Source organism: Oncorhynchus mykiss, chromosome 11 (genome assembly GCF_057628025.1).
Source record: "Oncorhynchus mykiss isolate SJ-2025 chromosome 11, ASM5762802v1, whole genome shotgun sequence".
NCBI classification, from domain to species: domain Eukaryota; kingdom Metazoa; phylum Chordata; class Actinopteri; order Salmoniformes; family Salmonidae; genus Oncorhynchus; species Oncorhynchus mykiss.
Window position 1 is genome coordinate 65,672,427 of NC_143032.1, and position 27,820 is coordinate 65,700,246.

Genomic DNA, 27,820 nt, shown 5'->3' on the forward strand with positions numbered 1-27,820 from the left:
ATTTGTCTTCCAACAAGACAATGATCCAAAACATAAAGCAAAATCTACAATGGAATGGTTCAAAAATAAACATATCCAGGTGTTAGAATGGCCAAGTCAAAGTCCAGACCTGAATCCAATCGAGAATCTGTGGAAAGAACTGAAAACTGCTGTTCACAAATGCTCTCCATCCAACCTCACTGAGCTCGAGCTGTTTTGCAAGGAGGAATGGGAAAAAAATTCAGTCTCTCGATGTGCAAAACTGATAGAGACATACCCCAAGCGACTTATAGCTGTAATCGCAGCAAAATGTGGTGCTACAAAGTATTAACTTAAGGGGGCTGAATAATTTTGCACGCCCAATTTTTCAGTTTTTGATTTGTTAAAAAAGTTTGAAATATCCAATAAATGTCGTTCCACTTCATGATTGTGTCCCACTTGTTGTTGATTCTTCACAAAAAAAATACAGTTTTATATCTTTATGTTTGAAGCCTGAAATGTGGCAAAAGGTCGCAAAGTTCAAGGGGGCCGAATACTTTCGCAAGGCACTGTAATTGGTACTATTGGAAGGAAACACTTTGAGGGTTGTATAAATGTTAAAATAATGTAGGAGAATATAGCACAATATATATGGTAGGAGAAAATCCAAAGAAAAGCCAACCAGAATGTTTTTTTTTGGAGAGACCGTCCTCTTAGAAATGCAAGGAAAAAGGTCATATTGAAAATTAGCTCCCTGTATGCAATTCCTATCGCTTCCACAGGGTGTCAGCAGTCTATGTTCATGGTTTCAGACTTGTAACTTCAAAAACAAATAAGAAATATCCATTTTAGATGAAGACAATCAGTTTCCCATGGAACATACTTCTTTCTGTAATAAATATTATAATTTGATTACATTTTAGGGTATCTGAGAAGTAAATAGAAACATATTTTGACTTGTTAAAACAAAGTTTAGTGGTAGATTTTTGGATTCCTTTCTCTGCAAGTTGAACAGGTGGATTACTCAAATCGATGGTGCCAACTAAACATACTTTTTGGGATATAAAGAAGGATTTTATTTAACAAAACAAAACTACATGTTATAGCTGGGAGCCTTTGGATGACAAATCAGGGGAAGAGTTTCAAAAAGTGCATGAATATTTAATCGTTATATGTGAATTTATGAAACCTGTGCTGGTGGAAAAATATTTTGATGTTGGGCGCCATCCTCAAACAAATGCATGGCATGTTTTCGCTGTAATAGCTACTGTAAATCTGACAGTGCAGTTAGATTAACAAGAATTTAAGCTTTGAGCCGATATAAGACACTTATACACTTACATGTTTAAAATGTTTAAAATCCATAATACTTATGATTATTTATTTGAATTGCATGCCCTACAGTTTCACTGGAAGTGAGCGGGACTCCTATCCCTAAGAAGTTTTAAAGAGCAGCAGTAAATAACAATAGCAGGGCTATATACAGAGGATACTGGTACAGAGTCAATGTGTCAATGTGCGGGGAGCACCGGTGTCGAGGTAAATTAGGTAATTATGTACATGTAGGTAGAGTTTTTAAAGTGGCTATGCATAGATAACAACAGAGAGTAGCAGCAGTGTGGGGGGGGGGGGGGGATAGCCATTTTATTAGCTGTTCAGGAGTGTTATGGCTTGGGGGTACAAGCTGTTTAGTAGCCTCTTGTATCTCGACTTGGCGCTCCAGTAACGTTTGCTGTGCCGTAGCAGAGAGAACAGTCTATGACTAAGGTGGCTGGAGTCTTTGACCATTTTTAGGGCCTTCCTCTGGTATAGAGGTCCTAGATGGGCCGTACGCGCTATCCTCTGTAGTTCCTTGCGGTCTGAGGCCGAGCCATACCTGGCAGTGATGCAACCTGCCAGGATGCTCTCGATGGTGCAGCTGTAAAACCTTTTGAGGATCTGAGGACCCATGCCAAATCTTTTCAGCATATAAGTTATTTACCTCATCTGGTAGGCTCGTGTCACTGGGCAGCTCTCAGATGTGCTTCCCTTTGTAGTCTGTAATAGTTTGCAAGCACTTCCACATCCGACGAGCGTTGGACCCGGTGTAGTACAATTTTGATCTTAGTCCTGTTTTGATGCTTTGCCTGTTTGATGGTTCATCGAGGAGGGCATAGCGGGATTTCTTATAAGCTTCCAGGTTAGAGTCCCGCTCCTTGAAGCGGCAGCTCTACCCTTTAGCCCAGTGTGAATGCGGCCTGAAATCCATGGCTTCTGGTTGGGGTATGTACGTACAGTCACTGTGGGGACGACGTCCTTGATGCACTTATTGATAAAGCCAGTGACTAGTTTGGTGTACTCCTCAATGCCATCGGAAGAATCATGGAAAAATATCCCAGTCTGTGCTAGAAAAACAGTCCTGTAGTTTAACGTCTGCTTCTTCTGACCACTTTTTATAGACCGAGTCACTGGTGCTTCCTGCTTTAATTTTAGCTTGTAAGCAGGAATCAGGAGGATAGAGTTAATGTCAGATTTGCCAAATGGAGGGCGATGGAGAGCTTTGTACACGTCTTTGTGTGTGGAGTAAAGTTGGTCTAAAAAATGTTCCCCTCTGGTTGCACATTTAACATGTTGATAGAAATGAGGTATAACTGATTTAAGTTTCCCTGCATTAAAGTCCCCGGCCACTAGGAGCGCCGCCTCTGGATGAGCATTTTCCTGTTTGCTTATGGCAGAATACAGCTCATTGAGTGCGGTTTTAGTGGCAGCCTCTGTCTGTGGTGGTATGTAGACAGCTTCGAAAAATACAGATGAAAACTTTCTAGGGAGATAGTGTGGTCTAAGGCTTATCATGAGATACTCTTCCTCAGGTGAGCAAAACGCAGAGACTTCCTTAGATATCGTGCACAAGCTATTGTTTATAAATATGCATAGGCCCCCGCCCCGTGTCTTATAGCAGAGGCTGCTGTTCTGTCCTGCCGATAGAGTGTATAATCCGCCAGCTGTATGTCTTTCATGTCATCGTTCAGCCCCGACTCGGTGAAACATAAGATATTACAGTTTTTAATGTCCTGTTGGTAGGATATACGTGCTTTCAGTTCATCCCATTTATTTTCCAGCGATTGAACGTTAACTAGCAGAACGGAAGGCAAGGGCAGATTAGTCACTCGTCGCTTGATCCTCACAAGGCATCCTGATCTCTTTCTGCGAAACCTACGTTTCCTTTTCCAGCGAATCACGAGGATCTGGGCCTGGTCGGGTGTCCGTAGTATATCCCTCGCATCTGACTCATTGAGGAAGAACTCGTCCAATTTGAGGTGAGTAATCCCAGTTCTGATGTCCAGAAGCTCTTTTTGGTCATAAGAGACGGTAGCAGCAACATATTATACTGTCTTCTAATACAGTGCTGCCTGCCCTGAGAATGTGCCAGTAAGTTCATACATTATCATGTTTTACCTCAGTCCAACAACTAAGACCCCAGTGCTGTCTACCTTAGCTCATTTTGATTCGCCCACTTCTCCTGCAGTACAACCGGGGCCGTTGATTTGCCTAATGCCTTAAAGTCAATTGCAATATTAATAACCCAGTGGACTGGAATCTATGCTGTTAAGTTTCAAATGGCTTGTTGCCGTTTTTGTTTTGTTTTCCCAGACTAAAACAGTCTCGCTGAAGGGAGGCAGCTGAGCCAGCCGATGGAATGGAGTGTTTATTAGCAACAAGCCTCATTAAGAGACCATGTGCTTCCTGACCTTCATACACAAGTCTTTCTCTACCTATAATTCCTCATTCTGAACCACACTGGTCTCAGAAGCAAGTTCGACCAAACAGACACTCTTGAACATCAACCCAACACATTGGCCCTGAGTTGAGCTGGCTGTAAGGATCGGCTGCTCAAAAGTATGGCACACAATGTAAAATTGTACGGACGGCTGCTCAAATGTATGGACACGATGTAAAACTGAATTGACTGAATTAACAAGCACTGCTGATCTGATATTCATCCGGAGAAGATGACAGCGAGTGTGATTGTTGTTTGTAATTGAACAAATCGGAATTAATATCAAAATTAATGAGTGGGTTTATCAATACGAACATAAACCTGACATTTTCAGTGTGTACCGTATATATTAATGGACCAGGGTGGGAACTCTCCAGACTACCCTGAAATGTTTCTTGATTTATGGCAGAAGCAATTATGTTTTGCCAGTGTAGCGAGCGTTGATGGGCGAATCGGTACAGGTAATTAGAAAGAATAATGAAATAGCTAGCCAAGGGAATGAATCACTGCATCAAAAATCTAATCAAAGATAAATGGACTATCCATATTACCTCATCATTATGCCAGTTATATTGTTGTTTTAAATCCCTGTGTGCACTGTCTGTGAACTGTCAAATACTTGTCCATAGAATTAGGAATTGGAATTGTAATTTAATAGGATCTCTATGCACTAGTTATTATTCTATATGGATGCGCTGGCTCTGTTCCTGTATGTATGCTGGTTGATTGGGTTCCGTAGGTTCGTTGCTGGAGACAGAAAACTTTCCCAAAGCTTATGGTTTGTGATTTACCGGCTGAATGCTAAAATAGGAAGATCATTGTTTCTTTACAATTTACTATAGACATCCTAGCCAGGCTGCTGGAATGTACAGTCATATCACATGACCTGTGAGCATTCCACATGTAGGCCTATTGTACAGTGTTTACCTTTGTGAGTGTGTGTGTGTGTCTGTGTGTGGGCGCATGTGCGGGTGCGGGTGCCCGTGTGGGTGTGTTTGTGTGTGTGTACATGTTCGGGGGAGTGTGTGCTTATGGATAAGGTCTTTACGTCTTTAATTTAAAAGATAACATAGAACTACTGTCATGTGGAATCCGATGCACACAAACAGATACTCTACAGAGGCCTGATGTACTGTATAGTGGTACTACTGTATGATGCCAGGTGGAAGGTGATGTACTGCCATGCTGCCTGCCTATGTTGTTTGCTTCAGGGGATGAATGTTACAGTAAATGACAAATAGTGAAAGCTGAGAACATGTGCGATATATGATCAATGACCCCGTTCAAACAGGGGTGGCAGGCTCAGGTTGGTTGATGTTCAAGGACCAAAGACCATGCCAGCTGCCATTGTCTCTCATATGTTTAGCGTAAATGATGTTAACACATACATTATGTATGTATGCACACAAGCATGTAAACACATTTTTACATTTACATTTGAGTCATTCAGAAGACGCTCTTATCCAGAGTGAATTACAGTTGTGAGTGCATACATTTTTCATACTTTTTAGCAATGGCCCCCCGTGGGAATCAAACCCACAATCCTGTGCTGCAAAGTGTGTATTGGCAGCAGGGATCAGAGCAGCCCAGATGGTCAGACTGAAATCCACATTTAGAACATTGCATTGGGGAGCCACTGTGTCAGGTCAAAACACATCCCCATTTCTCATATCAAAAGCCTTTGTAAACTACTTCTGCAATAGCAAGAATGTGTTCTTCTTTACTTAACAGAGAATAAACTGTATGCTGTGGGAGTTAGTCCGACAACATTCATGCCATTTGGAAAATAAACTGGAGGCACAGCACAGGAGCCAGCCTACAGCCCTCTCTTTCACCCCTTGCTAAAGCCCCCATCTGTGTGATTGTAATTAAAGATAGAGGCGTGTGCAGTTCTTCCAGAGAAGATAATTATGTGGCGATGGAGAGAGAGAAAGAGCGAGCGAGCGAGCGAGAGAGAGCGACAGACAGACAGACAGACAGACAGACAGACAGACAGACAGACAGACAAACAGAAAGGGAGAGAGCGAGAGAGAGCAACAGACAGACAGACAGACAGACAGACAGACAGACAGACAGACAGACAGACAGACAGACAGACAGACAGACAGACAGACAGACAGACAGACAGACAGACAGAAGAGAGAGATCGAGATTGAGAGCAACAAACAGACAGTGAGATAGATAGACAGACAGAAAGAGCAACAGAAAGACAGGCAGACAGAAAGACAGAGAGAGAGTGACAGACAGACAGACAGACAGACAGACAGACAGACAGACAGACAGACAGACAGACAGGACGTTTGACCAGCTCCCCTGCTGGGAGGACACTCAAATAAACTAAAATGTTTTTTTGTCACATATTTCCGACAGTGCAGTAATATCAACAAGTAATCTAACAATTCCCCAACAACTACCTAATACACACAACTCTAAAGGGGTGAACATGAATGAATGTAAAGGGGTGAATATGAATGAATGTAAAGGGGTGAATATGAATGAATGTAAAGGGGTGAATATGAATGAATGTAAAGGGGTGAATATGAATGAATGTAAAGGGGTGAATATGAATGAATGTAAAGGGGTGAATATGAATGAATGTAAAGGGGTGAATATGTACATGGAAGTATATGGATGAGCGATGGCCGAGCGGCATAGGCAAGGTGCAATAGATGGTATAAAATACAGTATATACATGTGATATGAGTAATGTAAGATATGTAAATATTATTAAAGTGGCATTATTTAGAGTGCATTGTATAAAGTGACTAGTGATCCATGTATTAAAGTGGCCAGCGATTGGGTCTCAATGTAGGCAGCAGCCTCTCTAAGTTAGTGATTGCTATTTAGCAGTCTGATGGCCATGAGGTAGAAGCTGTTTTTCAGTCTCTCGGTCACAGCTTTGATGCATCTGTACTGACCTCGCCTTCTGGATGGTAGCGGTGTCAACAGGCAGTGGCTCGGGTGGTTGATGTCCTTGATGATCTTTTTGGCCTTCCTGTGACATCGGGTGCTGTAGGTGTCATGGAGGGCAGGTAGTTTGCCCCAGGTGATGCGTTGTGCAGACCTCACCACCCTCTGGAGAGCTTTGCGGTTGATGGTGGTGCAGTTGCCGTACCCGGCTGTGATACAGCCCGACAGGATGCTCTCGATTGTGCATCTGTATACGTTTGTCAGGGTTTTCGGTGGCAAGCCAGGTTTCTTCAGCCTTCTGAGGTTCTTCACCACGCTGTCTGTGTGAGTGGACCATTTCAGTTTGTCTGTGATGTGTATGCCAAGGAACTTAAAACTTTCCACCTCCACTTCTGTCCCTTCGATGTGGATAGGGGGGTACTCCCTCTGCTGTTTCCTGAAGAAAACGATCATCTCCTTTGTTTTGTTGACGTTGAGTGAGAGGTTGTTTTCCTGACACCACGCTCCGAGTGCCTTCACCCTCTCCGTTTAGGCTGTCTCCTCCTCATTGTTGGTAATCAAGCCCACTACTGTTGTGTTGTCTGCAAACTTGATGATTGAGTTGGAGGCATGCATGGCCACGCAGTCGTGGGTGAACAGGGAGTACAGGAGGGGGCTGAGCACGCACCCTTGTTGGACACCAGTGTTGAGGGTCAGCGAAGTGGAGATGTATCCTACCTTCATCACCTGGGGGCGGCCCTTCAGAAAGTCCAGGACCCAATTACACAGGGCGGGGTTGTGACCCTGGACCTCCAGCTTGATGATGAGCTTGGAGGGTACTATGGTGTTAAATGCTGAGCTGTAGTCAATGAACAGCATTCTTACATAGGTATTCCTTTTGTCCAGATGGGATATGGCAGTGTGCAGTGTGATGGTGGTTGCGTCATCTGTGGACCTGTTGGTGGCGGTATGGTAACTGAAGTGGGTCTAGGTTGGCCGGTAAGGTGGCGGTGATATGATCCTTGTCTAGTCTCTCAAAGCACTTCATGATGACAGAAGTGAACGCTACGGAGCGGTAGTCATTTATTTCAGTTATCTTTGCCTTCTTGGGTACAAGAACAATGGTGGCCATCTTAAAGCATGTGGGGACAACAGACTGGGATAGGGAGCAATTGAATATGTTCGTAAACACACCAGCCAGCTGGTCTGCACATGCTTTAAGGACGCGGCTAGGGATGCCATCTGGGCCAGCAGCCTTGCGATGGTTAACACATTTAAATGTTTTACTGACATCAGCCACTGAGAAGGAGAGGGGGGGGGGGGGGGGGGGCGCAGTCCTTGTTAGCGGGCTGCGATGGTGGCACTGTCGGGCACAGCGGGCAAAGAAGGTGTTTAGTTTGTCTGGAAGCGTGACGTTGGTGTCCGTGACGTGGCTGGATTTCTTTTTGTAGTCTGTAATTTCTTGTAGACCCTGCCACGTCTGGTGTCTGAACCGTTGAATTGTGACTCCACCTTGTCCCTGTACTGGCATTTCACTTGTTTGATTGCCTTGCGGAGGGAATAGCTACACGGTTTATATTCAGACATATTCCCAGACCTCTTTCCATGGTCAAGTGTGGTGGATCAGGTTTTCAGTTTTGCGTGAATGCCGCCATCCATCCACGGTTTCTGGTTAGGGTAGATTTATGTAGTCGCAGTGGGTACAATATCTCCAATGCACTTCTTTATAAACCCACTCACCGAGTCAGCGAATAGGTCGATGTTGTTCTCTGAGGCTGACGGGAACATATTCCAGTCCACGTGATCAAAACAATCTTGAAGCATGGCTTCCGATTGGTCGGACCAGCGTTGAATGGTTCTCGTCACTGGTTTGAGTTTTTGCCAATAAGACGGAAGGAGCAAGATGCCATCGTGGTTGGATTTGCCGAAGGGAGGGTGGGGGAGGGCTTTGTATGCATTGCAAAAATTAGAGTATCAGTGGTCGAGGTTGTTGCGCTTAACGCAATCAATATGCTGGAAGAATTTTGGTAGACTTGTTCTCAAATTTGCTTTGTTAAAATCCCCAGCTACAAGAAATGCAGCCTCAGGATGTATGGTTTCCAGTTTGCATAAGTCCAGTAAAGTTCCTTGATGGCTGTCTTGGTGTCTGCTTGAGGGGGAATGTACACAGCTGTGAATATAACTGACGAGAATTATCTTGGTAGGTAAAATGGCCTGCACTTGATTGTAAACAATTCTAGATCGGGTGAGCAGAAGGACTTGAGTTCCTGTATGCTGTTGTGATTACACCATTGTTAATCATAAAGCGTGCACCCTCGCCCTTCCTTTTCCCAGAGAGGTTTTTATCTATGTCGGCGCGATGCATGGAGAAGCCCGGTGGCTGAACTGATTCCGACAACATATCCCGAGAGAGCCATGTTTCCGTGAAACAGAGAATGTTACGATATTTGATGTCTCTCTGGAAGGCAACCCTTGCTCGAATTTCATCTCCCTTGTTGTCAAGAGACTTGTACTATACTCAGGAGCGGTGTGTGATGTGCAGGTCTACGGAGCCTGGCCAGGTGGACGCTAAATCTGCCCCTTCTGCGGCGTTGTTGTTTTGGATCGCCTACAGGAATTAGCTCCATTGTCCTGGGTGGTAGTCCGAACAGAGGATCCGCTTCGGGAATGTCGTATTCCTGGTGACACTGTCATATCATGTCTGGAAGGTTGCAATGAGAATAAAAAAGTGTGGCAGCAAAATATATACAGTGGGCTCCGAAATTATTGCCACCCCTGGCAGTTGCACAAACAATACTTAAAAAAATATAAACAATATAATTATAGAGATTAACTCAAAAGACCAACATGTGAGAACATGTGGATCTTGAGGTATGTTTTGGGTCATTGTCTTGTTGGAAAGTCCAACTATGGCCAAGTCCCAGCCTTCTGGCAGAGGCAACCAGATAGTCAGACAAAATTGCCTGATACTTGGTGGAATTCATTATGCCAGCAATCTTAACCAGTGCCCCTGGACCTCTGCAATTAAAACAGACCCAACACATCACTGACCCACCACCATATTTCGCCATGGGTATGAGGTGCCTTGCCTTGCATGCATCTCTGTTTCGACGCCAAACATGCCGATGCTGTATCTGAACAAAACGTTCAATTTTGGTCTCATCTGACCAGAGCACCTTCTTCCAGTCATAATTTAAATGACGTTTGGCAAACTCCAATGCTCTTGCGTTTGTGTCTAGGGGTGAGAAAGGGCTTTCTTCTGGCAACCCTCCCAAAGAGCCTGTGGTTGTGGAGGTGGCGTCTGATGGTGCTTTTTGAAACCTGGTGACCCCAAGACGCCACCAAGGTCTGCAATTCTTTCACAGTGATTCTTGGGGATTTTGTTGCTTCTCTCACCATCCTCCTCCCTATCGTCACGTCCCTCTACCCGTGAGGATTTCAACTGTTCCATATCTTTTTAATGTTTTAATAATTGCCCTGACAGTGCTCAGTGGTATATTCAATCGTTTGTGGATCTTCCTGTAGCTATTACCAGGATTATGAAGGTCTACGACCATCTGTCTCTTTTGAACTGCTAGTTCTTTTGTTTTCTTCATGGTGTTTGATGACTCAGGGATATTACATGCGTGTTACCTCATTTTTTATACCCTCGTGAAACAGGAAGTGATGTACTGGCTGTCACGTTGGTATGAATGATTCGGGAGACAGATGCAGGAATGCGTAATATGGGTTTATATATCCCTCAAATTACGGTGTACCGTGTAAGGGCACGGGGACGAAGATCAAACAAACGCGTAACAAAACACAGGGTTGAAACCCAAACAAAAGAACGAGGAGTACCTCGAAGAAATAACACACATGCACAATGATTAACACGCAGGACGAGACCTGTAATCATCTGCTCAATCCACAAGAGCACGAAAGCCCAAAACACACAGCACGGGTACTCACACGCACCAATGCACATTGTAACAATAATCGACCCCCCAATGGAAACCAAAGGGCACATATATACAAATACTAATCAGTGGGAATAGGGGACAGGTGTGCGTGATGAAAGTTCCGGAGGGATCCGTGACACTGGCTCAACATAGTTCCTTAAGGCTTATATAAACTTAAGTAAGTGGAAATTAATTTTTGGTAAATGTTATTTACAATAATCTTTAAGGGTGCCATTAATTGTGAAACCTTGATTTAGAGGACATTGATTTTTAATTAAATCAATAAATGATGTTGGTGGGTTCCATTGAAATATTAATAAAGTACAGTATTTCTCACGTTAGTATTTTGGGTTTATCTCTATAATTCTATTGTTTATATTTTTTTAAGTTTTGTTTGTGTATTGCCAGTCAGGGGTGCAAGTAATTTTGGAGCCAACTGCATATTCATTTATCCGTTATTTTACCAGGTAAGTTGACTGAGAACACATTCTCATTTGCAGCAACGACCTGGGGAATAGGGCAGAGGAGGGGGATTAATGAGCCAATTGTAAAGCATACTATACAATACAAGTGCTATGTAGATAGCTATGGTCAATGCATAAGTACCACTCTAAATTCATAATGCTATTACTGTAGTACAGTAGTTCCCCGGGCATCCAGTGGGGCTTCCCCCCACATCTCTCCAAAACCTGTATATGTGTATGTACAGTACTTGTGTCTTTTGGAGGGGCTGGGTTAAAAATTTAAGTCAAATTTCAGTTGGACCTTGTTTCGAATTGACCAATAAAGTTATCTTATCGTAGTACCTATAGCATAGTGCTACTAAACAGGTACATACAGTAGGAGCAACATAATGTAATGTGTTATCATGTGTTGCCAAAAGGTATTTTAGTTAACAGGTTTGAATTATTAGCATATCCCCCGGTACAGTGATTTCATTATTAACATTGCTATCAGCAATCTACACATTATGGAGTTATTTTTTAAAATTGAAAATGCCTGCATAAATACAAATATTGGCAAGAAAAACAGAGCAGCTTGTCCTTACAGTCTATTATGCTAACTACTTGGCATATAATAGCCATCAGGCTTTTAGATAATGCATTTCTCTGCCTCTAATGAAAATGAAAGGTTACTTTTTTTTGTTAAGGCTTACCAGCAGACCGACCACAGAAACAAACCAAGTTTGAACTACAGATTGCTTGCTTACCCCATTTTTCAGTGTGGCATCTATTTTATCCCCAAGGGTAAGAAAGTCAATTGAAAGTTAATTCCAATGTGTTTGATTAATGGTTGCTGGAGGATGAACTCCTTTAATCTGTGCACTATTCAACTGTTTCATTTGAAACCAAACTCACTCACACACACACACACACACACACACACACACACACACACACACACACACACACAGGTAATTATTCAGAGAACTCTCCCAGAGTAAATGTCGGTGTTCCACCTTTCGCCCCTCTGTTTCGAGTTGTCTTGATATAAGGCATTTTTCTAAAACACCCAGCCCAGCGCTGGTGGTGAATTGGTGTGAAAGTTATAGGCTAAGCCAATATTGTATGTTTGGAGTTCAATAATGTACTGCACAATGTAATTGGGTCTAGCATTTCACAATAATTATGCATGGTAACAGTTTGGCTGCTTGTTTGTCAGTGGAATAGTTTGGCTGCTCTTGGATGGACAGCAGATATTGCACCCATTGTGCATGTGCTTTTCCATTGCTGTATGATCAATAATGACATGAGAGTGAATCCAATCCTCTATAATATAAAAGCTCCTGAGATGGAACAACAGAAGGAAATCACAGCCAATGCTTTGTTGTCTGTGTAAAATTACCTTTTCATGACTCCCAGAGCATTTTGATGATGATTGTGCAAAATTCCTTCCGCCTATGGCAAATAATACAAAAAAGTACAGCCCTTTTGTAGGCCTACACAAGCCACAAGAGATTATCTGTTGATGACCACATACAGTATGGTAACTGATTGGTTGGCAGTGTCGCACCATTATTACTTACCTTGATCAACATTTTTATCATGTTCATGTTACTAGAAAAGTTTTCTGTTCCTACAGCAATTCTCATTTCAAACCACATTCATTCACTTTATGAAATGTGAAATCTTTCAGCTCCAAGCTCTAGTCTAGAGGTCACTAAAATGTGTATGGAGATTTCTTCAAACACAGAATTTTAGGAAAGCTTCCTTTCAGAGACAAATATTTCTTTATGGGAAATAGATATAATATAACTTCCACACAGCGAGACATTTCTCTCACAAGGCCAACTGACAAAAGGGCTGTACTTCAAAGAATACATAATTTAACATCCTGCTTTTAAAGTGTATTATTTGCCATAGGCGGAAGGAATTTTGCACAATCATCATCAAAATGCTCTGGGAGTCATGAAAAGGTAATTTTACACAGACAACAAAGCATTGGCTGTGATTTCCTTCTGTTGTTCCATCTCAGGAGCTTTTATATTATAGAGGATTGGATTCACTCTCATGTCATTATTGATCATACAGCAATGGAAAAGCACATGCACAATGGGTGCAATATCTGCTGTCCATCCAAGAGCAGCCAAACTATTCCACTGACAAACAAGCAGCCAAACTGTTACCATGCATAATTATTGTGAAATGCTAGACCCAATTACATTGTGCAGTACATTATTGAACTCCGAACATACAATATTGGCTTAGCCTATAACTTTCACACCAATTCACCACCAGCGCTGGGTGTTTTAGAAAAATGCCTTATATCAAGACAACTCGAAACAGAGGGGCGAAAGGTGGAAAAATATCCTCAAACGTTGTCTCGCTTGTTAGAATTTCCATGATTCGCTGGTAGGGAAGAGTGGGGGAAATTGTTTAGAAACTTGCACACTCACTATTACAGTAGTAAGGGGAGACCAGGGGAAGTTGTTACATATTTAGTCTTTTCATCTATTATAGACCTGTTTGGGTTAGTAATCATTTTTAATGTCTCTATTTGCCCTCGGTATGCATTTGTTTTCACCATTCTGAACGTATAAAGAATCCATATGTTGTTCTGAAATATGGACACACAACTACTGAACAATTTGAACTCTTATTAAGGGGGCGATTTGACACAATTACAATCATGGCCTTGAATTGGACTCACATCTTTCTGGTCTCGGTCTTGACTCGGTCTTGGACCCCTTGCCCCCCTCCCGGTCTAGGTCTTGACTTTGACTCAATTTGCTCCTGTCTTGGTCTTGGCTTGCCTCAATTTAGGTGGTCTCAAACACAACACTGATCTAAAGAGTTAAAAGATTAGAAAAGACATCAGTTAATCCGAAATGGTTAAGAGGTTGACTGTAGGATAACTTTGCAATATTATTGTGTTCCAGACATTCATTGTGCAGATTACAATATTCAGTATGATTGATCCCAGACAGAGCTTTATTAATAGTCATGTCTCTCTTCGGTGTCAACAGGTCAATATATATGCCTACGTCCCAAATGGCACCCTATTCCCTATGAAGTGCATTTTACAACGTGATAGTTCACTTTTAAGCAGCCTAGCTACCATATGCTCATCCTGATTTCTTCGAATGGAGCATAAAATTGTCATTCGTGGACAGTTCTTATCAGAATTCCTATAAATGACAATCAAGAAACATTTTAAGTTCAACACAGCTAAATTACGGTCAAGATCAACACAACAATATGACTGATTTGATTCATAGATTTTTTGATGGATTGTTGCTTCAGAGACCACAAAATAACGATGATCATGAATTATGCCTCACTTGGTGAAATTAGGACGTGCCTACCAAATGGGCAAGGATGTTTACTTTATGTTTAACAACTTATTCATTTTCATGATCCTTTCCTTTTTCAATAGATTGGATATGTATTATGCAATAAACTTATTTTGGAAACCCCAATGTTGAAGGATTTCTTTCACATTAAATGTGCCATTTTTCTCATTGTAACAGATTCTAATTCTCTAACCCCGCTCTGTGGCGGTCTCTTTTGACTGCACTAAAGCACAGCAGTGCTCTCCCTGCCAGTATGTGTTCCCAATGGTTGAGAATCTCCCATCTTATGTCAAAGACACTAGTCACATGATCTCATTGATAGAGTGCTTAGGAAGGATACCAGAGGGCACCCTGCTGGCCATTTTTGATGTGGAGAGCTTGTACACTAACATCCCACACACTGGAGGCTTGCAGACGCTGCAACACTTCCTTCAGCAGAGAGACTCTACCCTTGGTCCATCCAATGATTGCATCTTACAACTTACTGAACTGGTATTATCCCATAACTACTTTGTCTTTGAGTCAGACAGTTTCCTTCAAAGTCGGGGTGTACCCATGGACTCCCCTTTTCTCCCCAACTATGCAAACCTGTATGTGGGACAATTTGAAGCATTCCTTTTTAAAACAGAGACACACAAGAGATACATAGAGGATGCCTTTATGCTCTGGGAAGGAAGTCAGCAGGAACTAAATTAATTCCAAACTCTACTAAACGAGAGCTCTGAATACCTCAAATTCACCATGCAGACTGATGAGAGAAAAATAAACTACCTGGACTTATGGATTATCAAAGAGAATGATGCATTACACACAGACTTATACACAAAGCCCACAGATCGCAATACCTTGCTATGTGTGGATAGTATGCATCCCCTTCCCCTGCAGAATGGTCTACCATATAGCCAGTTATGCAGGGTTAAACAAATCTGTGGCCACCAGTCAGATTTTGACAGCAATGCTAAAAAAATGACAGATCAATTCAAAATGAGAGGCTACAAGGACAAAACTCTTGATGCTGCAATGATGAAAATATCTCAAAAACCAAGAGAGGAATGACTAAAAACTCTACCAAAGAAGAAAAACAACGCAACCGTCTTTAGCACCAAGTACACCAAGGGTTCGGAGAAAATGAAAGCAATCCTGAAAAAGCACTCGCATATTCTGCAATCAGACAAAAACATCGCACACCTCTTCAAGGAACCCCCACTGGTGGTCTATAAGCGTGGTCACGATATTGGAGACCGCTTGGTGAGATCTGACATGCCCCCTGAGCCCACTCAGACACTCTTGACACCTATCCCAAATGGGAACTACAAATGTGGCTCATGCACACAGTGCAATAGCACCATAAAAACATATTTCTTCAGACACCCACATGCAGGTCAAAAGATCCCTATTAGGAGTATCATCTCATGCAAGACCAAGGGAGTAATCTATCTCATCACCTGTTCATGTGGAAAAGCCTATGTAGGACAAACAAAAAGACAATTAAAACAACACATAGCTGAACACCACAGCTCAATCAGGTGTAAGAACATTGACTATCCAGTAGCAGCTCACCTTGTTGAATCTAACCATCCCATCTCCTCCCTCAAATACACAGGCATTGAGCATATTGCTCTACCAAGGACAGGAGGTAACATTGAGATCTTACTACTACAAAGGGAGGCATACTGGATATCCTATCTAAAAACATTGACCCCTAATGGTCTGAATATTGACTTTGATCTCAGGCCCTTCTTATGAACACATTTTCCTTTATGAACAGGTCTTACACCTAGCATTTTCCCTCTGTTGATGATACTCATTTTATATTAAGGTTGAACCAAAAGATTACATGTAACAAAAATGAAATGAAATACGAAATTATTATGTGAAATTGAATGAAACAATAATGTATGTTGACGCTAATAGGATGTACTATATTCCATTATGTTTCTATATGATAACAATAGCATAATATATTTAATATGCCATATACTATTTTTTAACAGTTTCACTAATTCATTTGAATTAACTTAGTCATTATGACACACCCCTCTGTCATTGGTTACACTAATTGCACTGTGTGTCTACATAACCTGGTTCAAGTATTCATAACATTACCCAGAGGAAGGCACAGTGATGCCCAAACGTTGGTAAATACCCATTACATTGCTGGGAGATTATACATGGAGAGTGCGACTTTCTTTATTTTGATAGCCCAATGGACACTAAAACATCACCAAGGTAACAATTGAAATGGCAGTTGGATGCACTCTCAAGCTGATTGAGTAAAGCTCATTATCTGCAGCTGTCACTATGAATCCATTTTCATTAGCCAAGCAGCTTTTGTATTAACTGTCCCAACTTATTTCATCCACTTGAATCTGCCCAGGTTTTTATCACCGTTGCAACCTTAACGCCAGACTCTCTTTTAAGCAGATGAACTTAATTTATTTGGATGAAACCTGTTATGTCTTGGTGGCTGGAGCAACATTTACAGTATGAACTGATTACATAAAGTATATACAAATCACTATAGAGAACATGACCTTATCTCAAATACAGTAAATGCAATGTTTTCTTTTCTCTACCTGGATAAAGGGCATTGTAAACAGTCATAATTCCACTGTGGTAATTCCAGTGTCAGGTAAGTGTTATGTTATGTATGCTATGAATATTGCTAAAGGTTTTCTGCAAAATGGATTTGCTGTTTCAATATCATTCACCCTACAGGAAAACTTAAGCAACCCAACACCCACCACGTAGTGAACATTAAAGCATCACGACTAGGGTTGCAAAGCTACTGGTCATTTACCAAAGTTAACATTCAGTAATTTTGGTTATTAACAGGTAAACTATGGCAATCTATGGTAACTTTGGTCATTTATACTTGAATAACTTTTTAAAAAATGTATTCATATATATTATTGAATTTTAGTGTGTAAAAATATATTTAAAGGAAAAATACTAAACACAAATGGTGTTCACTAAGTTGATGGTTAATATTTAGGATAAGGATTTACACCTTTGTTAGTTACCAGTAATATATCCTCACTTTGCAACCCTAATCAAGACTACCAGGTGAACGCTAACTGCATCCCAAATGGCAACTTGTTCCCTATGTAGTTCACTATTTTTGATCAGAGGCCTAAAGAACATGGTCAAAAGTAGTGTACTTCATAGGGAATAGGGTGCCATTTGGGACGTAGGCATATATATTGACCTGTTGACTCCGAAGAGAGACATGACTATTAATAAAGCTCTGTCTGGGATCAATCATACTGAATATTGTAATCTGCACAATGAATGTCTGGAACACAATAATATTGCAAAGTTATCCTACAGTCAACCTCTTAACCATTTTGGATTAACTGATGTCTTTCCTAATCTTTTAACTCTTTAGATCAGTGTTGTGTTTGAGACCACCTAAATTGAGGCAAGCCAAGACCAAGACAGGAGCAAATTGAGTCAAAGTCAAGAACTAGACCGGGAGGGGGGCAAGGGGTCCAAGACCGAGTCAAGACCGAGACCAGAAAGATGTGAGTCCAATTCAAGGCCATGGTTGTAATTGTGTCAAATTGCCCCCTTAATAAGAGTTCAAATTGTTCAGTAGTTCTGTGTCCATATTTCAGAACAACATATGGATTCTTTATACGTTCAGAATGGTGAAAACAAATGCATACCGAGGGCAAATAGAGACATTAAAAATGATTTCTAACCCAAACAGGTCTATAATAGATGAAAATACTAAATACTGTATGTAACAACTTCCCCTGGTCTCCCCTTACTACTGTAATAGTGAGTGTGCAAGTTTCTAAACCATTTCCCTCACTCTTCCCTACCAGCGAATCATGGAAATTCTAACAAGCGAGACAACGTTTGAGGATATTTTTCAAGAAAGTAAAGGACAGTAAATTAGGAGTAAAATTGAAGCCCAGGTTTCAGTAGACGATAAGATATTAATGTGAAAAGAGTGTGGATATTTGGACTGGTGAAGCACTTTTATGTGCTGACTGAATGGGAGCTGGGAGTTTTTTTACTCTGCTGGTCTCGGATGTGAGTCCTCATTGTCTGAGACAGGGTCAAGACCAAGTAAAAATGCATCCTACACCGAGACAAGACTGATACACTCAATATATGGTCTTGAGACCTAGACCGTTCTCAAGTAGCACAACACTGCTTTATATCATTTCACTATGACACTGAAGTAAAACACTGAACATGTTTGGTTAGCTAATTGAGCAATAAGGCATGAAAGCCAAGAAGTAAATCCTTAATAACACATAGCTAAGGGCGGTTCTTAGAAATGCCCCGTTAGAAAATTGCTCTGAAGCGAATAACTGAGACACTTCTTATCTTGAGTGAATTTACAAGTCTCAGTGGTACAAAAAGAAGAGGAGTGACTCAGCTAATGGTAGATCTTTACTGAACTGACATATGTACAGAACATCTGCTGCATTTGTCTACAGAACTGTGCTAACGTAGTATGGTCCTCTATGAGTGTGTGGTTCAGAGAATTCAGTTGTGGTTCTTTCACATAATATCAACATACATGATAATGTGCATGAAAACATTGAAGTGCTTCTAATTTTGTTGCAATTCATAACTGAGCAATAATTCAGTGAGTATTCTGCTATTTAAAGCCAATTACAGAGAATTAAAGCACCAGCTACAAAATTGTAAGCAAGACCCATAACAAAGTACTCTACAGTAATTCAATTTTGTCCGTTTGGAAACTCTGTAAAGACCCATAACACCAGGTCAGGGACATGTGAATAAATGTGTCCTTTTCAACAACAAAAAAAACAAAAACAAACAAGGCACTTCTTAAATGTAGCAACCAATTTCCGGACATTGTTTTTTCTCCCCATCTCTAGTAGTTAAATGCTTTTTATCCAACCAAATAGACTGGGAGCTTTAGAATTGAATGCATAATGAAAAGCTCTGCTCAGGATTCCTTGATAGCTGTGGAACAAATGCCCCTGCTGGGCTTGCTAATGAGTTTAACTTGAGTGCTCACCCATTTTTTTCCCCATCCACATATTAATTTCATGCAAATGTGTACTCGGAGCCCGATCAAAAAACAACATGTTCAGTGCCATTCCAATTTGTCGTTATCACTTGAAAACATTCTGACAGTGTTAATCTGCTGTCCACACAGCCCCCTGGTGATTCTGTATTTACAGAGTATGTTAGCTAGAACAAGGTGATGGGTACACCCCTGGCAGTGAGGTTAACTTTCCAGGAGAGAGAGGGAGAGAATCTCTGAATACATAGTGAGTGGTACCTCTACCTTGCCACGACCTGCTCTGCTCTGCATATGTTTAAGCCTGGCCTAGCTAGCGCCACACAAGGCTACTAATCAGTTAGCGATTTAGACCACTTAAGAGTGCAGCCGTTCAATGTGGCCCCTAATTCTCGTTTGTTACAGCCATAGAATGAAGAGTGGACTCTGGGCACAGCGTGGTTCTGGAACTGGAAGCTAGGAATGATCAATAACCTCACAAAGAGACATTGGATTTCTCAGAGTTCTACTGTGTTGTAGTGGTCTTGTGATTGGTTGGTTTTACGGGCGGGTTGTAGACTGGAGACGTAGCACATGCCTCAAAGCTGCTAAATGTTACACGAGCGGCCGAGACAGCTCCTTCTTAGCCTCATGGGAGCATATGGATGTAAATTCAGCCATGAAAGTCATGCGTCCACTCATAAAGACAGGGGGTTATGAGCAAACACAAGCAGCATATAAGGCCCTCCCTCATCCGCCATTCGGGAAATCAGATCATGACTCTGTACTCCTGCTTCCTGTTACAAGCAGAAGCTCAAACAGGAAGTAACCGGGACTCACTCCACTGAAAAATGATGGACAGAGATTATGATACAGAACTGCTTTGCTAGCACTAATTGGAATATGTTCCTGGACTCTGCCGATACCATTGACGAGCTAACCATCTCCGTCACTGCCTTCTTAAGGAAATGCATTGGCAACGTTCTCCCAACAGTGAAGGTGCACAGCTTCCCCAATCAAAAGCACTGTATTAACTTTGAGGTTGGCGCTGAGCTAAAGGACAGGGCTACCGCACACAGGGCTATAACAGACAACCCTAAGGCTATGGCTGAAGACACAAACTAGTATAAGAAGTCCCTCTACGAGCTCCGCAAAGACATCAACAAGCAAAGGACAATATAGGAATAATTTGGAATCATATTACATAGTTTCTGAGGCCTGCCGTATGTGGAAGGGGGTACAGTCCATTATGGATTACAAAAGAAGACCCAGCCGAGATCTGCCCAATGATGCCTCTCTTCCAGATGAACTCAATGCATTTTATGCACGCTTCGACAATAACAACACCATACTGTGCGTGAAGGCATCCACCGACCCAGAGGACTGGGTGGTCTCACTCTCAGAAGCCAATGTGAGTAAGGTCTTTAATCAGGTCAACACTCACAAGGCCGCGGGGCCAGATGGTATACCAGGGTGCGTTCTCAGAGCATGCACAGATCAGCTGACAGGCATATTCACTGTCATTTTCAACCTCTCCTTGTCCCAGCCTGTAATCCCCACGTCTTAAAATGACTACCATCATTCCTGTTCCCAAGAACTCTAAGGCTTCATGACACAATGACTACCACCCTGTAGCACTCACATCTGTAATCATGAAGTGCTTTGAAAGGCTGGTTATGGCACACAGCAACTCCATCATTCCAGACACCCTAGACCCACTCCAATTTGCATACTGCCCTAACAGATCCATAGACAACGCAATCTCAATTGCACACCACACTGCCCTCACCCACCTACTGTAGATAAGAGGAATACCTATGTGAGAATGCTATTCATTGACTCCAGCTCAGCATTCCACACCATTGTCCCCTCCAAGCTCATCACCAAGCTTAGGACTCTGAGACTGAACAACCCTCTGCAACTGGATCCTGGACTTTGTAAAGGGCCGATCACAGGTGCTGAGGGTAGGCAACATCACCTCCACCAAACACCATCATCAAGTTTGCGGACGACACGACGGTGGTAAGCCTGATTCAACAGGGACAATGAGACAGCATACAGGTGCCGGGACAACTACCAAGGAGCTGATTTTTTATTTTTTTTAACTAGGCAAGTCAGTTAAGAACAAATTCTTATTTTCAATGACGGCCTAGGAACAGTGGGTTAACTGCCTGTTCAGGGGCAGAACGACAGATTTGTACCTTGTCAGCTCGGGGATTTGAACTTGCAACCTTCCGGTTACTAGCCCAACGCTCTAACCACTAGGCTACCCTGCCGCCCCCTGATCATGGACTACAGGAAATGGCGGCGAGGGGGGGCTCCAGTTGAGCTGGTCAACAGGTTCAAGTTACTCAATGTCCAAATCACTAACGACTTAAAATGGTCCACTCACACATACACAGTCATGAAGAAGGCACAACAGTGCCTCTTCCCCCTCAGGAAGTTGAAAAGTTTTGGAATGGGCCCTCAAATCTTCAAAAGGTTCTACAGCTGCACCATTGGGAGCATCTTGACTGGCAGCATCACTGCTTGGTATGGCAACGCACCACCCTTGATTGCGTGACGCTACAGAGGGTGGTGTGGAAGGCCAGAAAATCACTGGGGCCGAGCTCCCTGCCATCCAGGACCTCTATATCACACTGTGTGAAAGGAAGGCCCAGAAAACCATTTAAGACTCCAGCTGACCAAACCATAGACTGTTCATACTGGTCAAATCTGACACAAACAGGCACCCGAACAGCTTCTATCCCCAAACCAAAAAGACTGCAAAATAGCTACAGAATGGCTACATGAACTATCTGAGTTGACCCTTGTATTTTATTTATATTTTTGCACTGTCGATATACACACTCACAGGATTCTACACACATGCACACTGACACTCCCAAACAATCATTATTTACGTTGCTGCTACTCTGTTTATCATGTATCCAGATTCCTAGTCACCTTACCCCTATACATATCTACCTCTATCACTCCAGTATCCCTGCACATTGTAAATCAAATCATATCAAATTGAATTTGATTTGCCACATGTGCCCAATACAACAGCTGTAGACTTTACTGGGAAATGCTTACTTTACAAGCCCTTTCCCAACAATGAAAAGTAAAAAATAAAGAAATAATTGCAAATAAGAAAAAAATTGGAAATATGAACACTTTAAAACAATAACAAGGCTACTAAGTCAATGTTCAGGGGTACGAGATAGTTGAGGTCATTTAGGTAATCAAGAGCAGTGTGTAGATTTCTTCTTTTTCCTCATCGTATTCCTGTCAAACTGAAAAACTCAGACCCCTCCAGTGAAATACTTGGAGAGTGCAGAACTCTAAATCACCATAAATCACAAAGGTAATCATAGAAAGTGCAGGAAATGGAAAATCGAGGCGTATCCAATCAATATGTACATCATACCATTATTTCTCTCAAAGACCTGTCCTTTGGAGCGAACAATTCATAGTATCTTCGCCCTTGACTCCATACATTTTATAATTTCCATTGTTGGTATAATAACTTTATACAGTTGTATGTCTGTTTTGGAATCACTTTTTTTGTTTTTGACAGACTTTCTCCTAAAAATGACTTACATGTACTTCACACATTGTTGTACATTCTCCAGTTTGTAACAGCCATGTTCACACGAGGCGTATGGATGGCGTGAATTGGTAAGTCATATCTGTTTTAAGGTGGCAGAGACACTTTGGACACTTGGACAATCATTTTATTCATTTCCCCCCTCCAGGGAATGCATGCAAACACATATGCACACACACACACACACACACACACACACACACACTGCACGCCATCCAAATGAAAAACAACAGGTCTGACGTGTAGGGACAGTCTTGACAAATACAATGGGCCCCTGATATGTGACAGGTGACAGTCAGACACCCCTCAATAAAGGCCTAATTTCACCAAAGTGATTCAGTTCTTAATGCACAGTTCTGTCCTACAGAACATTTGTTGAATAAATGTGCCTTACTGCAAGGTGCAGGAACGAAATGAAGAGTGGTTCAGGGATTCTGGGTGAAAGACAAATATACATAGAGGGTGTGACCTATAGCCACCACTGTGTGGCTTACTTAGTAAAGTGGTATGGGATACTGACATTGAGTCCTACTGTATTCTGTGTTATTGCTTTATAGACAATAGTGGTCATGTAGGCTGTTTGGCTTGCATATTTGCCTACCCAGTGTTCATGCTAGTGCTGTAGAGTGCCCTTTTTATAGTGTTTCAGAGACTGCACGACATATTTGCTCTTCTAAAGGTCATAAAATGCATAGTGATTATATCCTAAAACATTTATATCATGGGTTTTTTAATAGCGCTGTATTTGAATATGCCTTTAATTTGCGTATAACGGTGTGCTGGGAAGTAGGCCAGGTGGCCAGGGACAGGCTGGGGAGGGCACAGCACAGCTCATCACAGCTTGGCACAGCACAGCACTGCACATGAGGAAGTTAATCTGTTACATCCAGGCCTAGGCCGCAACCAAAATGGCTTTTGGGACTCAACTCTAGTCCGCACTATACCAGCGTCCATCTCTGTGACTCACTATAGGCTAGGGCTAAAACTCCCATCCTATCTCACATCAGGTAGCCTAGTGGTTAGAGCTTTAGGCCAGTAACCATAAGGTTGCTAGATCAAATCCCTGAGCTGACAAGGTAAAAATGTGTCGTTCTGCCCCGGAACAAGGCAGTTAACCCACTGTTCCTAGGCTGTCATTGAAAATAAGAATTTGTTCTTAACTGACATGCATAGTTAAATAAATAAAATGTGGAGATTCCTCAGAGAGAGCAAGAATGCTGACAGAAGAGAAGTGCAGTTTGTTTGTGTAGGAAAGACTGGTGTATTGGATGGGGTTGTTTGTGTAACCTATACATGTATCATGATTGTGTGATCTGACCTTTGATGCACAAACATATTTTTCTGCATGAGAAAATGAAAAACCAAAGTGTTCTCTTTTGATTTCATTCTCCATTGATGGCATAATTCCGAGTTCAAGTAGAGTGGGCTCTGGGGTTAAGGAATCAATTTGTGTAAGGGTTAAGAAGGTATTTGATTTGAAATCTCAAGGGTACTGTACACCGCTAGACTTGTTCCATCTCCTCTGCCCATTACCAAGAGTGCAGCAAAGTGTCATTACGCCCGGCACAAGGACAGGGGTGCTTGCCGGATCAGAGCTGTACTGTAATGGTGCCGGGTTGTGATTGTAAATCCAGACTTGTCTGAATTCAATCACTGCAAAGCCAGGAGGGAAAGAGAAAAAAGGCCATCTCTCCATCAGTGGAACATAAAAATTATGAGTGCATCCGGCAGTGTTTTGCGCTCGCTCTTTCTCAGGTCCCAGACGTCAGGTGTCAGAGAGGGCATTGTAGGATGGGGGAGGGGTCGGTTTGCGTTGGCGAGGGTGGAGAGAAAAAGTGAGGGGACCCTGTCCTCCCCTGTCCTCCCATGTGCCCTTCATGGACTCACGCATCACTGAGCATTGCACCATGGGAGGGCTGTGCGGTGGCTGCTCCCAGATGCTGCTGTCAAGGGCAGGTCTCCAAAGTGTCAGGACACAGGGGTCACACAGTAGCCTGGAGGCATGGAGGGGGGAATAGGAGGAGGAAGAAGATGAAGAGTAGGAGGAGGGGAGGGCAGTGATTTCCACAGCAATGATGACTCGGAAAACGTGAGTGTTTATGGTTTAACATCTAATCAGATCAGAAGGAGTATTGTGCACAGGGAATGTCTCTCAATTCCGTCAGGGGCCCCTTTGTATTGAAATTGAGCTAAAATACCTTGTGAAGATGAGAACATTTTATTAGGTCAGCCTCAATGTATAACACTAGCAAATGAAGTGTGCAGGTTGAGCTGAGAACCATTGCATTCTAGTCCCTGGAGAGTGATGGAGAGACGTTGGTGCAAAATGCCTAATAGTCTGCAAAGGATTTAAAAGATGGCCTTAGGCAAGCTGTGTTTTGAAGTTAAGCCTCTGGGAATTGTGGGAGAAACCAGTAATACTCTCAATATCCAATTGCAGAATACAACAAACATTTGTTTTAATATAGAGCTTGTTTGAAATGTCTGGCAGAGAACAATATAAGGTGCTATTGATGATTATTTTTTGGAGTGAAAGTCTGTCTGTTTTTTTCAGTTGTAAGTGTGTATTTCTGGATACCTCTCAGTAAATAATAGGCTCCTTTCTTAATTGTTGGTGTTTAGATGCAAGTTTTTTAGCAGCTCACAGTAGTCACAGTATTGTTGAATACAAATTTTCTCTCCATGCTTATCTGAACACCTGTTGTTTTCGCTTAAACAACTGAAATCATCTTTTAGTCATGCTGTGACCCTTTTGTGACAAATGTGTTATTTTGGTTTCTACAGAAATTAACGACTGACCTCATCTGAAAAAGTTTGTTTGCAACAAAGTTAATTGGTAAGGAATACGACTACAGTGTTATTTCAATGTACGCCTGTATCCCTCATGAAACACTTTTAATGAATGGTGCGCTTCACCACTGTCCTTGTAGATCAATAAAGAATAACACAGCATTAACTGGCTCCTACAAGTTAACAACATCTTCCTTTTCCACCGTCACCACTCCTTCCTTACCGCTCACCTTCCAATGTCTAGCGAAGACATGATGCAACTTTATTAATCTGTCACTCCTGTCAGAGTGCAGTGAGTACATCTCCCCACGGCTCTTCTGGTATGCGGGGCAACCATCCCTAATGCGCCACAGACGGACGGACGGTGGCGGTGGTTGCGTTGGATGCCACAACAACACTGCAAGACAAGGGCATCAATGACAGCAAAGGCAGGCAGCAGCTCTGTGTCTCCCCCCCATCAAAACATGGCTGACTCACTCTGCTCCACTTCGCTCTGCTCTACCACGCAGCGGTACTCCGAGCTGCTTTCCCTCACCACCGGGTCGCAGCACTTCATCTACTCTCACTCCTATCACTGTCTGTCTGGCAGTTTGAAAGTGCCCCTGGACCGCCAGGCTCAAGTCTTTCCCTCACCACCGGGTCGCAGCACTTCATCTACTCTCACTCCTATCACTGTCTGTCTGGCAGTTTAAACATGCCCACGGACCGCCAGGCTCAAGTCTTTCCCTCACCACCGGGTCGCAGCACTTCATCTACTCTCGCTCCTATCACTGTCTGTCTGGCAATTTAAACGTGCCCCTGGACCGCCAGGCTCAAGTCTTTCCCTCACCACCGGGTCGCAGCACTTCATCTACTCTCGCTCCTATCACTGTCTGTCTGGCAATTTAAACGTGCCCCTGGACCTCCAGGCTCAAGTCTTTCCCTCACCACCGGGTCGCAGCACTTCATCTACTCTCGCTCCTATCACTGTCTCTCTGGCAGTTTAAACGTGCCCCTGGACCTCCAGGCTCAAGTCTTTTCCTCCCAGCACTTTGACTGCTGTGATCGCCCGCCACAGCCATTCCCTTTTCTTTGCTCTGGCCCCTGGAAATAAGCTCTGTATGGTGTTACCCTCTGGGGTCAGTCTGAGTGGATGGACTTCAGAAACACACCTAAAACACATACAGTGCCTTGCGAAAGTATTCGGCCCCCTTGAACTTTGCGACCCTTTGCCACATTTCAGGCTTCAAACATAAAGATATAAAACTGTATGTTTTTGTGAAGAATCAACAACAAGTGGGACACAATCATGAAGTGGAACGACATGACTTTTTTAACAAATCAAAAACTGAAAAATTGGGCGTGCAAAATTATTCAGCCCCTTTACTTTCAGTGCAGCAAACTCTCTCCAGAAGTTCAGTGAGGATCTCTGAATGATCCAATGTTGACCTAAATGACTAATGATGATAAATACAATCCACCTGTGTGTAATCAAGTCTCCGTATAAATGCACCTGCACTGTGATAGTCTCACAGGTCCGTTAAAAGCGCAGAGAGCATCATGAAGAACAAGGAACACACCAGGCAGGTCTGAGATACTGTTGTGAAGAAGTTTAAAGCCGGATGTGGATACAAAAATATTTTCCAAGCTTTAAACATCCCAAGGAGCACTGTGCAAGCGATAATATTGAAATGGAAGGAGTATCAGACCACTGCAAATCTACCAAGACCTGGCCGTCCCTCTAAACTTTCAGCTCATACAAGGAGAAGACTGATCAGAGATGCAGCCAAGAGGCCCATGATCACTCTGGATGAACTGCAGAGATCTACAGCTGAGGTGGGAGACTCTGTCCATAGGACAACAATCAGTCAGTCGTATATTGCACAAATCTGGCCTTTATGGAAGAGTGGCAAGAAGAAAGCCATTTCTTAAAGATATCCATAAAAAGTGTTGTTTAAAGTTTGCCACAAGCCACCTGGGAGACACACCAAACATGTGGAAGAAGGTGCTCTGGTCAGATGAAACCAAAATTGAACTTTTTGTCAACAATGCAAAACGTTATGTTTGGCGTAAAAGCAACACAGCTCATCACCCTGAACACACCATCCCCACTGTCAAACATGGTGGTGGC